We start from the raw sequence: 23,287 nt of genomic DNA, 5'->3' as shown, positions 1-23,287 counted from the left end.
GATTTTTGGGTGTCTGCATGAGATTCCCTTTCAAACAGCTACTCTATAGTTCCATCTATGTATTCCAAGTCTCCACTGTGATTTACAATTCAAAATACAGCCCTAGTTCTTACAGATGGGTTGGAAAGTAAAATCTCTCTATAGTCAATCTATACCATAATCTCTTCACAAGATGTAGAGAGTGAAGGCCTAAGAAAACCTTAGTAGACTTTTATGGATTATACAAATAAAAATAGACTTTATGTTTTGTGCTTATTAAGTAAATCTGGAAATCATTAAAGTGGAGAAAGGAAGACTCCAAATTATATGTAGGTGTACCAGTTGACTTCTTTCATTGATAAAGAATATTTCAAAACTGTTTTGTTTTTTTTTCTAACCAAAGCCTACAACCCTTCCCTTGTCCTCAAATCTACTTCAAATCCTGGAGTTATTCCCTCTTCAGAAATTTTGTTCTGTTTTCATTTTTCTGTTGGTTCTCCAATTGACTTATACCATAAGGATTTTTTCTACAAGGCAAGCAACATTTAATGTAAGAGTTAAATTTATTATATGCAAAATTAATTTTAGGACGGCAACCATTAATTAATGACAAATCATTGATTCAGGTATTGAAATTACTGCTGGGACTTACAGACCTTAGTGATGCAGGAACAACTGTTCAACATCGTTCTGCCTGCAGTGGCCCTCTTACTGTATGCATCATTAACACTTTTCTGTGCCATTAATCAATGAACAAGAAAAATATAATTTAAAAGTAAAGAGCAAGTCGACAGGAAAAGCTGCAGTGTCTTTCTTTGGCTTTTCAGGTTTCACTTTTTAAGCCAAAAATTGGCAGTGTTTAGTCTTTTTGGTTTGGGCTTTTTAAACCTTAAGAAAGAGCGAAAGAGCAAACTGTATTTAGACAGGCTGTAAGCATTAGAGTTTCTGATATTCTTTAATGATGCTATTAACATAACCCCACCAACTCCTTTGTATCACACAGAATATGTATTTCCTCTGGAAACTAGTATAACTCAAGAAAAATGAGACACTGGCTCATAATGTGAATTCTCCTCATCTCATGCCACTGGTAGACACGGAATCACATCCCAGGGACAGCAGAACTCCCACTGGATTGGTATTTTCTTCCTTAGTGTTTTTTGGGGCAGGGGTTGGAGGTGTAATGGTTCGTGAACATGCTAATCACAATTAATCTTGGCTTAAAAAAAATAAAATATGTATATATATATATATTAAAATAGTGCTGGTGGCAAATGACTACTGGAATGCAATTGTTAGACTTTTCTGTAGTTGCTTTAGCTGTGTCATGGTGTCTTGTGATGTGGATGGGAAATGCAAAGGGCAGCAGCTGTTGCTGGTACCAAATTGCTGCAGTCTCCAGCTGTGAGCCAGTAACTCTTTGGGTTTGTTTTGTTTGGTGTTTTTTTGTTTGTTTGTTTGTTTGTTTTTATGTGAGGCAAGGTAAAATGGGTGCATTTAAAACCTGTTAAAGCACAGGTTGGTCAATCTACTTGAATAGCCTCAAGATGATTTCATGCACAAATATCATGGGAAAACCGTGATGTCTGTGTACTGGATAGCTAGCTTTGACCTGAAGACTTCTTTGGATGGTGTAGCCTAAGGCAGAGTGTGAAAAGGTAGAAGATATAGTAGTGCTTTACAGTGCTGGCATCAATAATTCACCATTAAATTTAAGCATGGTCCTAGTTTATATATAAATAATGGCTGTGGAAGGTATAAGTAGTTTTCAGTTGGCTGAACAACTTAGATGATGTGTGGGCTTGTCATAGCATTGTCTTCCCCAAGACATATGAAATCACCTCTTCTTTTCCTAGGTACATTTAGTGTGTTGTACTGAACTCCCACTATGGGAAAAAATGTATATGGGTGAATCTAATTGATTATGGAAAACAAAGTATCTTCTAACGTCTCCAGTGTGATTTTTGAGGTTTGCATGTCTAGCAATGCAAGACTTGAGGTGAAAATTTCAGAAGTGACTCACTGACTGGGGATTATAGCATGGTAAAATAATGGAAATGTTCTGTATCCAAAGTACCCAGCTTGTGTTTGGTTTCACCTAGTAAATTTGTATTTATTTGAGGAAACACTATCTGTCATGTACTCAATCCACCACAGAGCTGGCAGAAGTGTGAACCACACAGAGGGCTACTACCTCCAGTAGTTCAGAATTTTTCAGACTGGAAGCAGAAGGTGCTTGGTAGTCTACTATCTATGCCTGTCACATGGATGTGTCTTTAGATACCTGAGTCCCTCAAGGCCAGATTTGCAAATGAATTTAAAAAGGAGGGTTTGCAGTTTCCCAGTACTGTAGTCCTTGGTGATCTATGGAAAACACCCACTGCTGTGCATTGAAGAGGATGCTCACTCTGGGTGACTGTGGTGGGGGTGTTAGTCCCTCCTGGATGAGAAAGTGAACTCAGAAATCAGATGAGAACCAGTATCATCTCTTGTCATATCTTCTCCCCCTTATCATCATCAGTAGATACTTCAGCAGAACCTTCAAGAAATTCAGTAACTTGCCCAAAGAGGAGTTTGTTACTGCTCCTTTCCCTATCCCTCTGGCTTAATAAATTTATGCATTGAAATAAGACCATTTCTATCCCTTTACATATGTTTTGTATAATCTAGTCCATTATTGAAATTTTATCTCATGTAACAGTGAATGCTTTTGCATTAATAGCTAATATTTCCTTTCATCGCTTTCAAATTTGTATCTTTAAAATTCACTGGATGAATTCTTGTTCTTAAAGGATGAAGAGGGGGAAAAGAGTGAGGGAGGGGCAGACTAGAAATGCAGGATTTATCTTCTTTATGCCACTCTTTTTTTTTCTTTTTTTTTTTTAATAAAACTCTGGCATATCTTTTTTTTCATGCCATCCCTAAACAGGTCTAATCTTTTCAATTTCTCCAGATAACAAAATTTTTTCTCTCAGCCTGTAATCATTCTCGTTGCCTGTCTGCAGATGTTCTCCATATCTGCTTTATGTATTTTGCAGTCAAATTCCCAGACTGAAAAAAAGCATTCAAGATGTAGGAAATAACCAATCTGTGGGAATTACAGTGGTTTTAGCCTGCCTTTTTCTTTCCCACTAGCATTTTGTTCAACACTGCTGTCCACTGAGCTTTCCACAATAATGCCAGGGTCTTTTTTTCTAAGCAGTTGCACTCAATTAAGATCCCAGTAGGTTGTGTGAACAACACAAAATCCACCATCCAGAGTCATGCTTTCCTAGCATTTAATCCCTTTGGCCACTGTGGTGTTTATTCAGCTACTTAGGTTGGACATCACTATCTCTGGGGCTCTTCTACAACAAGCAAAATTAAATAATGGTTTGCCTGCTGTATGTTGCCACATCATTTCACCCCTTTTCAGATCAAGAATATTTTTACCATGCCCTTTTAAGACATGTGTTTCCTAGAGATGCCATGTTGTCACAGAGGGCCTGTAAGTGTGTACACTTGGGATACATCTACATCGGCCCATACAGGGAGTACAAACACAGTCAAGCACCACACTTTGACTCATACATTGCCTGTTTCTCAGCTGTGACATCTCGAGAAGCACAGCACTACATGGCAAAGGGCAGGCATGAGCCTGGCCACGTGGAAAGTCAACCAAATCATGGTAATATTGGTAATATTTGCTTTATGGTATTTTTGTATGCTCAACAGTACGTTCTCTCCTACCACAAGCTTGGATAGGAAGCTTTGTAATCCTTTCATGATTATTTTGTTAAGTGATCAGATGCAAGTCTCAATATATCTATACATAGTTGCTTTTCCTCATGCCAGTATCTCCCCAGTGTGGTAAAAAAAAAAAAAAAAAAGCGCCTAGAAATAGAAAGTCTGGGAATCCAAGCATGTACACCAGAACACCATGTGTCTGCTAACTACAGTGCTCCCTTTTAGGCCCTCCTCTCCTCAACAGCCTTTTTGGGATCCTCACCCCTAAAACCCACTTTCAAACACTGCCACTGCTGGGGTGGCTCTGCCCAGCCAGAGGCACCTCTGAGAAGCAGCCCAGAGGAGGAGGAGGAGCAGAGCTGGGGAAGGTCTTGGTCCATTAGGCAATCAGATCCCATTTGTGCTGCTGTAGCTTTATCTTTGCAAGACATCCAGGAATCTCAAGCAAAAGTTTAAAATATATATTTCTACCCAGGGGGAAAAAAAAAATAATAAAATGTCTGAGAAATTTCAATTGAAAGGTTACCCTGGGGAAAGCATATTTAGCTTTTACAAAGCCAGAACCTAGGAGTTCATTCCCTATTTTAGCATATTCCTTTTATATTACTTTCTGCAATTATCATTCAACTCATTTTCCAGTTTCCTAAGTCTCTCATTTCCAAAAGGACTGCTGGCCTGTAGACACAGGCAAATGCTTTTGCACTATCTCCCCACAGAATTATTTTACAATTGCTACAGTATTTAAAATTTGCATTACACATACCTATAAGGTCTCAATTAAATTAGGCCCCACTGTGCTTGCCACTACCCAAATGTGAAACTAAGAGAATTCCAAGCCCTCAGGAAACACATTTAATTCTAAGGTAAACTCCTTGGAGCAGAAATTGCCTACATTTCTGTTCTGTGGGAGAACAGTGCCTGGAACTGGTACAACCTAGAGACTGTATGACAATCCTAATAATATTAGTAGTAATCATAATTAACAACTGTATTAAGTATTCTTAATTCAATTTTACCACACCCTACTTCCCTCTTTTGTTTTAATATGGTGTGCTAAGAAAGTGTTTTGTTCCTTCATTTGAAGCATTATTTATTTAACATTTCAGCACTGTCCTAAGGATACTTAGCTCTGCCATAGGGAACAAATAGTCCAGTGAAAACAGTGTTTTGTGAGATGAATGGTGCTTGACACCATCAGAAGCCGTTCTCCTGCTTCACATGAGTGTTGCCACTTCCTCAGTGTTCTCTGATGAACTCCTTCAGTACAGCAAGTTACTGGAAAAGATCCTTCACACTGAGAAAGATGCACATGTCACTGCTGAGTCAGAAGCTGGCAATGGTCATATCAGCACACTTTTTTTCCTTTTCTTTTCTCTTTTTTAATTTTTTTGTTCTTCACTCTCCCCCAAGGAAGCAAAAATGTTGCCAGGCAGCTTCTCATTGTAGTTTTTAAGAGTTTTGTCCTTAAAGTAAAATGTGAAATAGGGATAAAATATCAAAATAGAAAGGTAGGATAGCTTAGTGTCAGAATGTTTCAATATATGATGGTGATTTAATACTGTAACATTTGCAGTAACAATTCAAGAATTTACTTTCTTTTATGCTTCATTGCCCTCACCATAACTGTATGAAAATACTGTGACTGCAAACAGCCCAAACATCAGCTTGGCACATTTGCAGTTAGTGCCCTACTTTGTAAGTGCTATTACAAAAGTTAGGATCCAAATTGCATGAAGCTGGTTAAAACTAAACACATTGCAAACTTTTCAAGAAAAAAAAACCACAAATAAACAAACAAACAAACAAACAAAAAAACCCCAAAAAAACCCCCAAAAACCTACAACAAAACAGGCCCAGAAACCTGCGAAACACTTTACAACCACTAGAATGGTGAACGAGTTGGTTATAGCTCTGTCCTAAAGATATAGGTGATATATATCTGCAGAAATGGCTCTTCTCCCTCAGTAAAATATCATTGTAACCTTGATAGTAAAAGTAATCTAGAAGGCACAGATATCTGGGCAATACTAAAACACATCTGGCTATGCCTGCCTCCGAGTCTTTTAAGATATCACCCATTTCTCTCAATTACACCTTCTGGAAAAGCTATTCTTTTCCTGTAGCCTAGAGAGGGAAACGTTTTAGAAGTATCTAGAAGTATCTGCAGGCTCCTGTTATTTTTATGCACTTCAGAGGAAAGAGGGCTGCAGGAGCTTCATCATAAATTGTTAGTATCTGGGATATGCCAGATATCTCTTTTGTATGAGAATATTTTAAGCCTTCTTCTGAGGACAGAGAGCATTAAGATGCGTGCATGTACATCTTGTCCTACAGATGTAACTTATAGTGCTTCAGTGCATACATAACACTTCTTAATGGTAATGCTCCTCAAGTCCTCATGTCTTCATATATTTGTGAATGTGTATTCACACAAACACCTACAGCATGCAGTAGGGAAGTGTGTGTCTGTGAGGTGCATGTAGGTAAAGAGTGGTGGACTTGGCAGTGCTCGGTCAATGGTTGGGCTTGATTACCTTAAAGGTCTTCTCCAGCCAAAACAATTTTATAAGTCTGAGTGTAAAACTGCACTGAAGATTAAAAGCCCCAGGAACACAAAATAATACTACTGTGCAGGTGCTTTGTGAAGACCAGACAGTAAATCTTCCCTGTAATTTTTCTAATCCTTTCTGTGCTTGCACCTGGGAGAAAGTGCTATGAAATTATTTTGTAAGAAAAATGAGCAGGCATCACAGCAACAGCAGTGTACTTCTTGATGTCAGAACAATGACTACTTCTTTTACCAACATTTGTGTAACTAAACTCTTTCTCTTCTAAATACATCTTAGTTAAAAAAAAAATCCTTCCTCTTCCAAAAGGTACTTATTATGAATTGTGTTACTACATTTGACTAAAAATATGAGAGTATTATTCTATATATAGGAAAAATGAGCAGAATTTTTCTTATGCTACAAGATCCAGCAAGTGGCAGATCTTTCTCTTCTCTAATGTTACACCTTAGAGCAAGCAAATTCACTACAAAATGAAACAAAACTAATAATTCAGCTCTGCTATGCTCTGACTGGATTTATCTTTTTTTTTTCCCCCCCCAACTCTAGAATTAGTATTTTGCACACAAATTCTGTAGACAAATACGTGGTGACCCCCTGCCTTTCATAGACAACCTTCTGCCTCCCTCATTTGTGCTGTCATTGTGCTTTGGCTGTGTTGCGGTGTGCCAGCAGTTCTGCTGTAAGCTGTGTTGTTTTGTGAAGAGCTCCTGTGGGGGGTCTTTCTTGTCTTTGGCAAACTCTTCCTAAAGAGTGTTTTCTGCAGTGTGCCAGCAGCTCTTGGCACAGATTCATCAGCTCACAGTGACTTGCAGTGCTGATACTTAATAGTCATCCCCAGTAGTTTAGCAGTGGCAGCAGCTGATCTGGATAATGCATCCTCTGAATTGCACCTTGCATGTTGGGTTTCTTCTGTTTGGCAAACCAGGAAAGCCAATTCAATAACTATAACCAGGGAAAGAGAAAAAAAGGTCCATCTTGCACTTCAAAGGATGTTTTATCAACTCTACTACTATTGAGAGAGAGAATAAGAATGTTTCAGGGAGACGAAGAGAATAGATTCAACAAATTGGTTCCACCTTGTCAGGGGACAAGGAGAAATGGAAGAAGAAAGGGGGGGCTGCTTCAGCTTTTGTCAATCATGCCAAGCAGGGAGAAAGGACGGGTGTGAAGATGGCTGTATGTGACAGGTTGTAGGAAAATATGCCATTCCCAGGCTCAGAATCATGCAAAGAAGGCCCTGAAACTCATGTGCATATCTCTCATCCATCTGGCTATTTTACTATGATCTGTTCTCAGCCTTAACCCTCCTCTTCCTTCTCAACACTCTTGTTTCCCTCCTTACCTACTGCCCAACAGGCTCTTGTCCCTTCTTGTCCCTTAGGGCCTGCACAGAATCAAAAGCCTCACTGTGTCCTTGGATCTCTTCGGTGACCACAAGCTCCTTGCAGTCCAGAGGGGTACCAGCAGCACATTCCCGCACAAACGCAGTTCTCACCAGAAAATGTGGAGCTAAACCACTTTTGCAAAATTAAGCACTGTTGCTAATAAAGTTCGATCCTGGATTTGTGGTTTTGTTTTGGGGTCTTTTTGTTCGGTTGTTGGGTTTTTTTGTGCTGATACTCCAGGACCAACTGGGCTGTAAAGGCAGAGAGGGCAGGAGCGGGAGGTCAGGTCAACCCCTTCCATTTCGTGTTGGCACTTCCCAGGTTTCCGCTGCCCTGGGGTCCACCCTGGAAGGGAGCGATCCAGGGGGCGAGTGTGAGTGTATCCCTGCGTGATTTTCAAGGGGAAGTTTCCCTGAGGAAGCGGCGGCGATGCGGCGGGAGTGCCCTGGGCAGGGAAAAGCCTTCCGGCCCGGGGAAACAGGTTGAGGTGAGAGCAGCGAGAAGCCTTCCCGGCCCCTGGGCCGGACTGGGCGGTGCCGGGGGCTGTCTGCAGGCGGAGAAGGAGGAGGAAGAGGCCGGGATCTGCCTGAATGAACGGCTCCTTCCTCACCCCACACCTCCGCCCGGTTCCCGCCTCCCTCCCGCCACTCGCCGGTCTCGCTTCGAGGCGCAGTCAGTTTCTATAGCGACGGCGCTGATCCGCGGCTCTTCCGAGTAGTAACAAAGCCGCCGGCTGCCCGCTGCCGCGCCGGGACTGAGGGCAGACGAGGCTTCCCCTCCCGAAGGCACCCCGCCTGCCTGCGGGGACCCAGACAGGTACGGAGCGAGGGGGCTTCCCGACGGCCGCCGCCCCGCCCCGCCGCGGATGGGTGATCGCCATGCGGCCGCAGCGCCCGGGATCGCGGACCCGCCGCCGGTGACGGCTGCGGGAGACGCTGCTCCCCCGCCGGGCCAGGCGGAGGCGGGCGTCGCCTGAGGGGCGGCCCGGGGAGGCTGAGGGGCGGCGGGGGTCGCCGGAGAGGCGGCGGCGGGCGGCTGAGAGGGGAAGAGTGGACGCGCTTCTCCCTTCCTCCCTCTGTCCCTCCCTACCCGCCTGTGGTGGGAACTGAGGGGAAGAGGGGAGTGGTGCTGCGGTTTCGCCCCAGGCGGCCCCGTTCCGACTTCGGCTGGGGAGGGCCAGGGGCAGAGGGGTGGCCGCCGGTAGACGGGCTGGGCCCGGCGGTTCGGCTCAGCGGCGTGAGGGGTGCCGTGGCGGGGAGCGGCATGGGCGGGCGGGCTCCGCGCCCTGGGCTGCAACCGGTGGGCTTGGCGTTCCCTCCTGGCGGGGGACAGAGCTTGCCTTCCTCGATTGAGATAACCCTTGATATTCAAATTTATTGTTGTTGTTTTACAAAATGTGCCTTTCCCGCCCCCCACCCCCCTTGGAAATTTTGGGGTTATAAAGTTTAATTCGTTCAGCTTTATAAAGTAATTTTGATTAGAGTGATGGGTTTAAAATGCGCTACTTGGTTAAAATAAATGGTAAAGGATTGGCTTTGAAGGGTGATCAAGAAATTGCTGCTTGTTTTTAGGAGTAAGTGTACCAAAGGGTTTTAGGTGAAATCAGTCTGTGTCTTTCAGTGTCAGCCTGGCTCTCTGGAAGACAGAGCCAAGGTAAGATGGTAGAGATGATAAACATTTCCTTAACTCGGGCAACCAAGGTTAGTCAAGAATTAGCCACCCATGGCTCTTCAGATACTGATGTCAGAGGATCGGTGGGAAGGTCATTGACAGGACGGTTGCCCGAGCAATGTTGGCAGTGGCTGCACAAACAATATCCGAATCTTGGTGGCTGTATGAATAACCATGCGTTTCAGCACAAGTTTAAAATACAGAGCAACTTCCCAGTGGTAACAGAACGGCTGACCTTGAGTGATGAGGTCCTGAGGAGAAGCCATTACGGTTCGTTGCTGGATGATTTAGGAAATAAACTAGTTGATGGGCCAAGGCAAAATGGAACTGTGACATGTATGCAGACAGCGCGATGCTCTTGGTGGGAATCTTCTTGGATGTAAAGAAGAAAATAATGGGGAAATAGTATTTGAGTTGAGGTGAGCATGGCTATTTGTTATTGAGTGGGTGGACAAGAACTGAAATTTTAAGTTATGTGTAATGCAAATATCAGATTATTTGATATTTCAAACAGTATACCTAAGGTAATATCAGGGTATCAGAACTGAAGGGCTGAGTGTTGAGTGGAGTAAGTTAGAGAGGTATATAAAGACAGTGGCTGTTAAATGAAATGTGGAGCTACCAGTACCATTTAAGTAAACAATGTGAAAATACTTAATGGTTGGAAAGAGAAGATACAGCTTTCTTCAGAAATCATGAATACAAGTTGTGTAAAAAGTAGAGACAGGCTTCTATTGCAAGAGGTGTATAAATGAAACTAGTTTTTACATGAGACTTAATCAAGGTTAAACATTTCTCAATATAAAATTAAAGTTAGAAATATCATAGCAATAGATGCTGTGAAATTCAGATCTAGTTTGTTAAAAACAAACAAAAAGTGGAATTTCTGACTTATGTTGATTGCAGTGTTTGCACAGTGTTTTTAAGCATTTGTCCTTTGGTTCTTTCAGAAGTGTCACAACAGTTGTTCTGTTGAAAAAGTTGTAACCTTATGAATGACCTCTGTTTGTCATGCAAAACTGAAAAGCAGACTCTTGAGATATTGTTTAAAAATGGAGACCTCAGATTAGTTTGGCATGATGGAAAATAGCGTTTCAGTACCATATTCTGGGCCATCTGAAACTGAACACACCCAGCAGGAATTAAAAGGTCAGCTGTGTATAATAGAGACCTGGGGACTTGTGTTCCCTTAGCTGCATGGCAGAGAATGCGAAACAACAGAACTCAACATGATCTTGCCCTAAAAGTGAAAGGGATAGGCAAAATATTTATGTTTATGATGGTATGTGATGCTTCAGTCCTGAAACTCTTCCATGTGGACCAACTGGAAGCTCCATTAAATTATTCAGAGTCAAAACTCCCTGAAAGGAGGGTGTAGCCAGGGGACGGTTGGTCTCTTTTCCCAGGCAACTCTCAGCAAGACAAGAGGGCACGGTCTCAAGTTGTGCCAGGGGAGGTTTAGGTTGGACATTAGAAAGAATTTCTTTATGGAGAGGGTGATCAGACACTGGAATGGGCTGCCCAGGGAAGTAGTGGATTCTCCATCCCTGGAGATATTTAAAAAGAGACTGGATGTGGCACTCAGTGCCATGGTCTGGGAACTGCAGCAGTAGTGGATCAAGGCTTGGACTTGATGATATCTGAGGTCCCTTCCAACCCAGCCAATTCTATGATTCTATGAAAACCAATGTAGTAGTTGGGGCAGTACCAGGGAAGAACACCATAGCTCACTGGAGATAGTATGTCCCATAATATAGCCTGGCATGTGTAAGGGCTTTGACTGGTGTAAAGAGTTGAAGCACTAAATCAGAGTCTCTCAGTCTATCATTTCACATCTTTCTGGTGCTCCTCAGTCCAGACTAGGTTTATTGGAGGCCTGTTCTCAAATTGCCATGAAAACATCCTCTAAAGCTGTGCACTCTGTGCAGTGATGCAAGGCCACTGCTGGAGTCTGTTCCACAGTATTCCTCTTGCTTTAATCAGTCTGAGTTCAACATGCTTGTCTGTATCCTAGGTTTGATGATTCTCTGTTAAATGTTTTTTTGGAGATGTATGTGTGTGCTTGCTGCAGCCAAGCAGCTATTTCAAGTATACAGGGACACTTGCCTCCTGCTGAGGTTGTGATTTCAGTCCTCCCAGCAAGGTTGCTAAGGAGTATTAGTGGTCCTTGGAGAGCAAACCTTGGGAAATTCTCCTGTGGCCTTTGAACACATTCTGTGCTGAAGAGCTTCCTATCCAATTTAAACTACTGTTCTGACAGTAAGGTAATATAAACAGATGTGTACCTTAGAGTAATGTAACATGATAATTGTGACTTCCTTGAGTTTAAAAATAAAAAAATAAAAAAATAAAAGCATATGCAAGTCTGTAGTAACCTGCAAAGAGCTCAGGACTCCTGAAAATGTACCTTAGGTTTCAAATTGATTTGCTAAGACACAGAAGGAGATACACAATATTCAGCTTTTAACCAGCTACAGCTCAACCATTTTTTAAACCCATTCAGCTTGGTTTTCCTTCAGAGATGATGCAGCACAACAGCTTGGGCACAATAAATGCCATAATTAAGCAAACCTTTCCTTTTCCCATTTTATTGTTTTCACTTTACACAGCTGAGTCCAAGTTTTCAGATCTGATACTGGCTTACAGCTAAATTATTTTGAAATTAGGGGATGTTCATGTGAGCACTTTGGTAAATTTCCACATGGATGGAAGATTTTATTAACTTTCCAGACATAAGTCTCTATTAACTCTACAGTCAAGATCTACTCAAACAATAAGTGAAAGTTTAAATTACACATCATCAATTTAAGTTTGGACAAGGTAGTGTGAAACCTGACATGCTCCAGCATCTCCAAAGTGTTGTGAGGAGTCTTGAAACTGATTAAGGGTTTGCCTGATGCCTCTTGCCATTTCCAGAAAATTTAGCCAGAGTCTAGCAAAGCTGTCATTCTCTAGAAGACTCAGATACACAAGTGTTCTGTAGAAATATGCTGCATTTTGAAAGTAGCATCTATAAAGATTACTACTGCAAGTAGGTGCTGCCATGTTTAGAAACCGGGGTAGGGATGGGGATGAACTGCCTTACCTCTCAGCTTTCCTGCCTCAATTAGGAGTTGTCCAAGTTATTAGGAGAAATAACAGCCTGGTGGAAATAAAGGATTCTTTTATTTTTATTCTTTTATTTTCCTTGATGATCTGGGTTTGAGCTGTAGCGAAGCATGAAAAAAACTGAACGTGTATGTGTTGTGGTGAGCAAAAAAAAGGTGGGGTCAGATGTGCAGCCCATGGTGGAGATGTAGCCTTGGCATCAAGTGTGGGAGAGAGTTAACAGGGACTGGTACAAAGAGTCAGGTTAAGACTAAGACAAGCTGCTGGAGACCTGCTTAGGAAAATCTGTAGTATTAGATTGTATGCTCGAGGTCTTCCCAGTGCATGGCCAATTTAGGGGCTGAAGGCTTCTTTTTTCAGGCCTTCTTTTGTAAGCCTTCAAGGCTTCATCAGCAATGTCTGTGGCAAAAGGTGTTTGCTTGGAAATCCAAACCTTTCCATAATAGCTTCAGGGCAGGTGTTGCTTCAGGCAGGGGAACTCATCTTGGCAGGCAGTTCATGGCAAAGAAATAAAACTCTCATTTCAGATGATAGATAGATAACAAGTCTGTAAATCTCAGGCAGGAGATGTGCTCCTGTGAACAGAAAGAAAATATTCCCTTGTTGGTGACTCACAAGCAAGTGACCTGATCGTAGTCTGCTTGAAAAAGGATCTGACCTTGAAGCTTCTACTGTGGAATTACTTTATGTGAAAGTATGTCTTGGCCTCTGAGGAGCTACCCTGTAGGTGTTTACCAAGAACCTGCAGAAGCCATGTGCCTCCTAATACATTATGGGAGGTCTGGAGTATCTCCACTCCCATATTCTGTGGTGGAAACCTAGCTACTCAAACCTCAAGCTGATACCAGCCTTTCAGTCTTTAATCAGTTCCCACAAGTAACGCTCAAACAAGCTTGAAAAGGCCTGCCAGTGCTTCTATCACTAATGAAAATACTCAGTTTATTTAACTAGATTTTTATAAGCACCTTAAGCAGAGATTTTGGGTAGTGTTTGAATCACCCTTTGTCCAGGTAGAATGTTGCGTAATGTGCCTGTGTAATGAGGGCTTTTATCTTCCTGTATCTTTTTCAGTTCACTGAATTACACTCATATGCTGTTAAAGTGACAGCTGAATGCAAGTTGAAGAAAGAAACACGCCTGTTTGCTGCTAGGTTGAAGTGGTACAATGAGTGAGTTATGGGACCACAAATTAAACAATGAGAATCAAACAAAGCATTCACTAAATAACTGGACTATTCCACACACTCAATGAAGCTTCCAGTGGAAGAAAATTATGTGTGATTGTATGACTAAAACTGTATTGTAATACATATATTCAACAGAAAGCTGATGTTTTGTAATGCTGTAGTATTTGGCCTTGCTTTCAGTATATGACAGATATTTCACTGTGTCCACTAAGTCAAAGAGCACTTTTGTACCTGATGCTTTATCCCTGTAATCAAGTTGCCTCTCATTCTCTGATAAGCTAAACAGATTGAGCTCCTTAAAGCCTTCACTGGAAGGAATTTTATTCAGCTCCTGAATAATTTTTTTGTGACTGATCTCGCTGTTTCTGTGAGAAACTAATCATTCAGTATCCTTTATAGAATGTGAACAAAACTGTATAAAAGTATTTTAGTTTGGCTCTCACCAAAGCATAAATAGTAATGGTATCTAGAAGTAAAAACCAGCTGTGCTTCCTTCCTCTTACCCTCTTCCATATTGCTAACATCTTATGCTCCTTGATTGTCTTCTGTGAGTTCTGTATTCTTTCACATTATTTGTTTTCTATTTGGATGTTCCCCATTCTCAAGGGCTGGTCTGATAATTCCAGGTGCTCTATCTGGTTGTAATCAGGTGCATTTTGTTAAAACAAGCCTGGCTTGTCAATTAATTCTGACCTCTTAATTATTTAATTTTACCAAATTCATGTGCAATCCATTCAGTTTATTGGAAGTTATTTTGTACTTCTTTCATCTCCACCTATGAAAACACTTACTAAGCATAGTCCTCAGCCTCCCTTTTAAAATACTCTTATTTGATGAGCCCTTCTGAGTGGCATTAGTGGGAAAATGTCTGTGACTTTTTGGGAATAGTCATACCTTTCTCTATAGCAATCTGATAAATCAACAGTGCAGCTACAAAGTATTTCAGTGTTAAAAGGAAACTGTTTTCTTTTGTTAATTTGTGATTTTTTTTTTATATCATTTTAGCGAAGTTTTTTTGTAAGTGTAAGTGCTCTTAGAATTTTTGAAAATTCTAATATATTTCTCCTTTCTGCTGCCTCCATGGCAGACCTGAAGTCGTCTTATCCTCCCTACAGGTCTCTGAGATAAGTCCTTGATGTTTGTGCTGTTAAGTTCAAGGTCAACACCTCGAATAATGTTTTTTAAGTAAATGGGAATGAAATATGATCTTCCTAGTCCAGCCTAAATACCAAAAGGGAGAGTGCCTTCTGACTGTATAGCTTATGGCCATTAGATGGTATTTTACACTTGAGGAGACAGGCGTGGCTACCTGCTCATTTAAAGATCAGCTAACAATGAAAATTTTCATTTTTGATCCTCTCTGTCTTTTAAAAATTAGGAACAAATAACTATCTAGTAAGATAAAAGCTGCCCTCCTTTTTTATACTGTAAGTTTCTCCTAGCCTGAAATATTAACACCTTAATTGTAAAATACCATATCTCCCACAGGACAAAGAGAGAACAGAGAACACACCAACGATGAATCATCTGTTTTTATTAACAGTCATTCAGACACTTTGGTAATGAGTGGATGGATGAATAGATTGAGCCCAGAGCTGTGAGCCAGCTTGGCAGCTGGTAGGTAAGTCCCTGGAAGCTCACCAAAATGCTTTCTCAAGCATCACTTCTCTATTTTTTCATGTTGTATTTTGTCAAATCATATCCTAGAATGTAAAGTATCTTCTTAAGACAATAGGGTTACTCTACCTGTACATTTACTTCCACTGGTACACACGTGCATACGTGTACATGTACTCAAGTAGGGATCTGAAGAAGACTGCTTTCTTGGTTGGTCAAGTAGAGAAACAGCTCTTACGAGTTTAGAAAGAGTGAGGCAGAGCTGAAGATTAATGGTGTGCAGGTGATGTGAAAACAAAGTAATAGCATTGCATATTGATGGATCCCACAAAAATCCCAAATGAACTGCATGTCCAGTTAATCTTATGTCATCTGTCTTTAAATTAAACACTTACATGGCTCCACTGCCCATCTATGCCATCTGACAGGCAAACTAAAGCATTTTATCACTCTGTAGTGGAGAAAAATTAAATGCAATCGTGTCTCCCTACTTTCCCCCTGCTACCTTCCCACTACATATCTCCCAAGATAGCTTGTCCCACTATAGCGTGCTATGCTTATGAATCTGGCAACATTTACATTGTGAAGGGTTTTTTTACAAATTTATTGTAACGTGGCCAAAACATTCACTTCAAGCTAAAGTTTGTTTTTCAGGGACTGAGGATAATTTTCAGTGTGTTCACCAGTGTAAATAGAAGGCTTCAGTAAAACATGTTGACACTGTCTTACTAAAATATGAGTTCTCATTGGCTCTGGGACAGGGAGGACGGAGGCATGTCACAGTAACACATAGAAAGAAGGTTTTTTGGGTTCTTTATAATGCAGTTTTGTTATTAAAATATGGCCATAAGTTGAACAGCCTTCTGAACCTAGTACACTGTTACAAATTAAGTTTGCTTATTTTTCTGTTTCAGTAAAGTAAAAATATTAATGAAAAGAAATGTCATTAGTGCCAGTCTTGTGTTTTTTTTCAGTTATAATGACATTAACATGATGCTTGACTCCCTGTGTGTCAGGTATACAGATAGCTCATGTAAAATATGTGCATTTGAAATTCTGGTCTCTTGAGAGGGAGAAGTTTTTCTGTAGTTGTACATATACATTTAGATATGCTATCCTCTCAAGAGATCTATAATATTTTAAATTATGCAAATATGCACACACATATGTTAGAACAAGGGTTAATTTGACATCATAAATATATGTGTGTGTGGAAATTGCCTACACACAGTGCAGTAAATTACTGTGCTAACAAGCTTATTCCTGTCACCATTAGTTTGCTTGTTGCTCAAGGAAAGGAATCAATTTCACACAATATGATCAGAAATTTTCAGCTGTGAACATAATTCTATGCAGTTGTCCAAAAACTGAAGTATCTGTCCACTGACTGTAAAATAGTAACTTCTAACAAACAATCCTGCTGCACAGTTGATGCCTCCTTTTTACTGCTTCACTCTTCCTCTCTTTTAGTAGCACTGCATCATTATACTTAGTTTTGTCACACTCTTATTCTCATTTATGAACTTATCTGTTTGAGTACAGAAAAGCCAAACTCATTGAAACTCAGATATATTTTTTTAAGGATGTTCCAAGGATTAATCCCAAAGCACTGATAAAAGGCAGTAAGAAGCATGAAATAACACTATGCCAAACAATAACTCTTGGAAACAAAAAAACCCAAACTGAGATCAGCACGTGACTGTCTTTGTTAAAAAGTAAGGTTATTATCACCCTATTACATCTGGCCCAAATCTCTTTTGATCATGTTTGAAGAGTTACATTTGTCTCAGGAAATCTGGAGAATTGGTGGGTGGTGGCTTCAATGAACATTCACTTCGAAGTTTGTATGTGCATAAAATTAAAATTCAAGTGTATGGGTGAGTTATACTAATGCACATAGCTAATGGAATAGATTGATTAATTAATTATTTTTAAAATGTTAGCAATACCTTTGATGGACAAGATGAGATGCAGTCTTTGCTGTGCAGAATTTAGGGTCTAAACAGGCAGAAGTGCAGCAGGCAGAGTATGTCAGAAAATTCCAGAGAAGGAAATAATCATATTATTTGGCATCCACTTTTTGTTTGAAATGGAATGGTATTGGTTGCTGGGTTTTGTGTGGGTTTTGGTTTGTTTTGGTTTTAGTCTTCTTACAGTAGGAAAGATGGAAGATATGGGTCTTTGGGGAAAAATATGAATTAAGTGTGGGATTTCTGAACTGGCATGCGGATGAGAATGAATTTCTATCCTGACAATATGCTTGTTAGAATACCTATCTTTGCACTGCCAGAAAAACTCTGCAATGATTAGATCAAATTTTCTAGAGAATATACTGAAGCAGTGTGGAGCTGTCAGAAAACAGGCAAAGTCTAGAAGAAAAAAAATAATCATATTGGACCCATACACTGCAAGATCATATTTTTCTGAGAGAACAAACAAATCTTGGGATAGCAATTTCATCAGCATTCATAGCAATAAGCAGTGACACAGTTCCTGTGAAGCCTGCTCCAGAAATTCTGTCATTTGCTCACCATGACATACTAGGCCACTCAGACTGGCACACAAATACTGAGCAGCTGCCCCACACAAATCCAGTTGCATATGTCTAGTAAAAGAAAGACTCTAGTCAGAGATATGAATGGTTATTCATCCATCTGCAAAAAGAAATGCAGTTTGCCAGGCAGCAAACAGCAAGCATCATACATATACTGATGAGCAAAGTGGTAATAGGGATACTACAGGGAATTGTGTCGATAGGAAATGGGCAAAGACTGGAAGTCTGTTCCATTAAACCCACTTGGACCAGTGAGGACACTGACAAAGCTCACTTCCCCTGTGCAGCTCCAGATGTCCATGAATGTTTTGGGTTTTTTTTCTTTAACCTAAGCAAAGTGTCAGCACTGCCACCGCCACACCAGAGGTGTTCCTTGCTCTGCTGAAGGTCTGAAAGGAAGAGAAGTGAAGTGGTACAGCACTGCTCTGCCTCTCCACAGTGCCAGCTGCCCTGGGAAGACAGAGGTTCAGAGCTGTCACCCTTGTGTTCCTGCAGCTGGGCTTTTGGCCATGGACGTGATAGGCAAAATCTGCACAGGTCACACCAGTTTTAGAGTTTCTCTGAGTTACGTTTTGAACCGAAAACTGCCGTTGTTAAGGAATTGAAGAGTCCAGAGACATCTTTGAACCTCTGCCTAGACTGAGTGAATTAGCTAAATGGTGAATATCTGGCATTGTGTAATCATTATTGTTCATCATTGTGACAGGCCGGAAAGAACAAACATAATAATTAATACGAGGCACTGTGATAATGGCATTGTGTCCCAGCTTTAAATTGTTTAAACCAAGCTTCTCTTTCATTTAAGTAACTCCCAGATAATTCTGTTAAAACTTCAGTCTTGAATCAGCATTTAAAATAGAGCCATTTAGTGTTCTCTGGCTGAAGTGGGCTTAGAGACTGGGAGTGTCTGTGTTTGTATGTGTGTTACTCCTTCTCCCTCCATCAGTATCCCTTTAGAGCACTGATTGTAGGGCACAGCTTTGACTGAATATTTTACTTGAAACATCAGATAAAATTCTCTAGCTAAATATGTATACATGTGCTACTTGTAGATGAAAATGTTAATTTATTAGTGTAATGTTCAAAGAAATACATTGAGCTACTTTTCTTCTGCATTTTCAGAGGTGCAGCCTTTTATTCCACTTGTACAGTCATTAGCAACAGTGTTCCACCTGATGTGGTTTCTTTTGTGAGGAGATAGTTCTCATTTTCAATGTGAAAATTGCAATTTCAGCTTTTACCCTCAAGTATCATACATCAGTATTTTCCCCCATATATAATATTATATTCAGAGGCCTGGAAGCATCGTGTGTAAGGCAAAACACTCCCTCCTCTGTAGCCTTCCTGGAAAATGTACTGGATGTTAGACCTGCTTTTGAAAATCAGAATCATCAAAAAGGTAATCTATAACAAAGAAAATAATCTGAAAATCACAGAATCATAGAATAGGCTGGGATCATCTAGTTCCAACCCTCCTGCATGGGCAGGGACACCTTCCATATAAATGTATATATATACATTATTTATATAATGTATAAAGTTTAATGGTGGTGAATTGTTGGTTTTGGGGTTTTTTAATGGATCTGAGTCATTCTAGCACAGAAAAAAATTGAAGTATTTTTTAAAACGAAGCATTTTCATAGCATAAAAGCTAGCTTCATGTTCCTAAGAGGTTTTATTTTGATCATCTTCTAAATAATCTTGCACTTGAAAAAATCCTTCCATGGATCTTTCTGAGCAGATGGGCTGTAAACCTATGAACTTCAGGAAGCTGGGATTGAAATGTCATCTCAGTTGCTGACTGAGACAGGATCTATCACAAACAATGAGGATTATGTATCCCCTTAAAAAAAAAAACAGTGCCCAAACTCAACTCCCCAGTCTGCAGACCTCATCAAATTCTTCACTGTGCTGGGCTGACTGTATGAGGCTGGGGTGACAAATAATCTCTCATTTGTCTCTACTGTAGTGTTGATCAAAATCATGCATGTCTGTCAACTCTGCTGCAGACCATAAATTGTGCTTGGCAGATTGCTTGTTGTCTGATAAAACACCTTTTCTTTAAAAACACTAAAGTGTCTACTACAAACCCCATCCTCTGCTCCTTGTCCTGCCTTTATTTTTAATAGAATTTCCTGTTAAAAGGACCAAGCCATTTGTCATTTTGATGGTTTGACAACTTGGGGAGTAAATGTTTTGAAAGCATCTCCCCTGCATCATTTTCCTCCCTCCCCAGTCTCTCATGTTTTGGGTTTGATTTTTCTTTCCTAGGTTGTTTTTTGTTTGGTTCTTTGTTCTGTTATTGCTACTAACACTTGGGATTGCTCTTGACAGTGAGAAAATTTGACTATACAACAAAATAAATCAGTTTTCAGTGAGAAAATTTGACTATACAACAAAATAAATCAGTTTTCACCTGAATTTTGCTTTGGCTTCTTTATTATTTCACTGTAGCTATTTGCTGATATTTCTGGTGTCAAAATTAATTCCACATCTTGTTCCTACATCCTCTTCTGCTTTATTATACTGTTACTATTTATCACATTCATTCTCACCAGCATGGTGGACAACAGAAGGTGTATCTCATTTCTCCATTTCTTTTCATATTCAGATTAGTACCAAGTTTTTCTATAATCTGTTCTTCTGTAATACACAAAATTTTCTTCCACTTCTGCCTGTGCCTTAACACTTTTATACTTTGATGCCTGTAACTTATATAACCTGTAAGCTACTCTCTCCTTGCTAACTTGATACTTCCACTGCTTCTCTTCCCCTTAACTAATTGCCTTCTATCTTTGACCATCTTCCTAATCTTTTTAATTCAGCATCTTTGAATCTCCTCACAAATTCACCTTGTGTATCAGCTCAAACTTGGGTTTATTATATTCAAACCTCGTCCCCATGTGTGTGCTTTCTGCTTTGTAGCTTAGTGTGCCAATTTAGAAACCATTTTTTAAAAAATTTTCTTCATTTGCACTGTCCCCTCTCTGTCTACAAAAAACTCAAATTCATCATAATGCTGCTCTCTCTTTTCTCTGATTCAAAACTCTCTTCTGAAATGATACCAAGACTATGAGATAGCAATCTTATTAATTGTATTCTATGCACGATTACACACGTGCAACACCAGTAATTCAATAAAATTGATCTCATTGGCTTTGCACAAGTATAAGCACAAGACAGTCCTTAGAAAAGATAGTACCCATTTACTTTAAAGGTCCTTTTTTGTTTTATTTAGATGTCATGGCTAATGCTGCTGTCACTGCCAGATGTCTTACTGTCTTTAAAGACAATTTTAGTGCATAGTGCTTTAGTTTCTTTTTCACAGTAGGCAAGTTAAAAGTCTTTAAATCTTTAAAATATCCTTTAAAAAATCTTAAAATCTCAAAACCAAGTGAAATGGCTAAGGATTGCTGTTGCTGGTGAGTGGGATCTCAGCCACTCGTGTAATAAGGCAGTGGTTCCACCTGGCATGCTCACAGAATATAAGAGACATCTGAGGCTGCAGTGTCTCATTTGGACATGATACCAAGTCTGTGTGAGCGTATCAAAGGCTTCATTCACAGAATGTTTGATCAGTAGGTCCTTCAGACTTGAGATCCTGCCAGTGGAGCTGCCACAATTCCTGTATTCATAAACAGTGTCCTTGAGATCTTGACTGCTCCTTTCTGCCCAAGTCAGTGGATTATAAGAAGTTTTATCTTTTTTGGTCAGGAACAGTATCTCGCAGTTTTTATGAATTATTAGATGCCATCATATTTCTTTCCTGATGATGTTCCCTCATCAGAGTTATATATTAGGAAGCATAATTGTTTCCAAGATTGAATAATCTGACAATTTAAAAATTACATTTTTTTCAATAACAGAGCCAAGAAGAAATTAATGGTTGGTTGTGTCAGCTTCCCAGTCAATTCAGTCTGACCTTTGCCTTAGCAAATATTCCAGATTTAGGAACTGAGTAAATGAGGCAATAACAAATTTTATAAACATCAAAAAGGGTTTTATGCTATGAAACAGAAACCAAGAAGGGCATACAGTATTCTACTACCTTTCTCCATTTCACCCCAATAAGTAGGAATTTTCTCTGAGAAAGGCCTACATGTATGTCCTAAGAATTTGTTTGCATCCAAGAGTTTCTGCTGTCATTTTCCAAGCTAATCTCAGTGAGAAGGTTTGATGAACAAATCTCTTTTTTCTTAATACATCTTTAGAACTAATGGCTATCTTAAGGGAAGCAACAGGAAGATTTTTTTTCTATAAAAATGACTTTTTTAAAGACAACAGCTAATGTGATTTGTTCATATTATGTCTTCAAGCGCTGCATCTCATTTGGATGAATCACTCTTGATTTGTACAAGAGGATCTGGTGTACAGTATATTTGTCTAATGAATGTTCAAAATGCCCTATTGACATTTTGCTAATCACAAGGCTTTTAACCACTCTGACCTAAAAGTAAAGAATACTTTTATTATTGTACTATACCATAAATTGCATCACTGGAAGTGCTGTACAGAGCTTTTTATTTTAAGCAGTTGAGTGGCTTAATTGATGGCTAGAGGTTTGGGCATAGACAGCATGATATTCCATCACCTTTTGCTGTAGAAAAATAATGCTTTGTTAACAAGGCAAAATTACCACTAGGAATGGCTGAAGCCAGTCAGACCTTTTAGTCTGAATCATTTGGTCAAAAGAATTTCACTAAGGGGTACACATAATCTGTCTATCCTTTCACAGATACTCTCACTCAGTCCAGTTGGACTACACAGATAACTCTTACTTATCTGAATGCATGCACTGCATTTGGTACAAGAAAGCAGCTTTGTCCATGGAAACCAAGCTTAGATGTATATGTAGAATTTTGGGGTTATGTTTTTTCAAAGCCATAACTTCTAGCATGTTCAGCTAATCTGCAATCTGCAAACTTTTGTTTGAATTCTATGCTTGCGGTTTGGTCATTTGACTTGCTCTTGTGTGTAAAGCTGTGGCTGTTGCTGTGTAATGGGCTTTTTGCAGCAGTCATTTGGTCTGATGAATCCACTTAACATAAAATTCAGTGTCTGAGCAGCTGCTTCGCTCTCAATCCACCTTCATCTATTGCTCAGTCTGTACAGCAGTATTCTTAGAAAGCCTTTCAGAAACAGGAGTCTCTGACGGAAAAAAATTATGGAATTTAACATTTTTTATGGCCTTTAATTGCAAGCCTTGTTGCTTCAAACATGCTAGACATTAATGGGCATGACTGACCTGCAGAATGCATCTGTATGGAGGAACACAGTCAGGTGGGATGTGAATAGCAACATTTGCATGAAGTTTGGAGTAAGTGGAGATGAAAGTCTCGGTTTTCTGCAGTTACTGATCCGCTGAGGTACCTGCTTCAAACTGAGACATTTCCAAGTTTGGAAACTCGTAGAATGAAAAACAGAACTTTTACTGCCCTGTAGGCTATTTCCCATCACGTTTCAAAATGCAGTCTTCTATAGCTTAACTCC

The 23,287-nt window shown here is 40.0% G+C and overlaps 1 protein-coding gene across 1 annotated transcript in view; it reads left to right on the top strand.

The window, feature by feature from the left end:
- The first annotated feature begins 8,399 nt into the window (after positions 1-8,399).
- RNF182 (ring finger protein 182) overlaps positions 8,400-23,287 on the top strand; it is a 28,125-nt gene continuing 13,237 nt past the window's right edge. The window contains exon 1 of the mRNA XM_030445700.1: positions 8,400-8,476. The gene's annotated coding sequence lies outside the window, so the exon portion shown is untranslated. The remainder of the gene's footprint in view (positions 8,477-23,287) is intronic.

This window comes from Calypte anna, chromosome 2, assembly GCF_003957555.1.
Source record: "Calypte anna isolate BGI_N300 chromosome 2, bCalAnn1_v1.p, whole genome shotgun sequence".
NCBI lineage: Eukaryota > Metazoa > Chordata > Aves > Apodiformes > Trochilidae > Calypte > Calypte anna.
The sequence above is the reverse complement of the archived record's forward strand: the minus strand, read 5'-3'. Positions and strand labels throughout refer to the sequence as shown.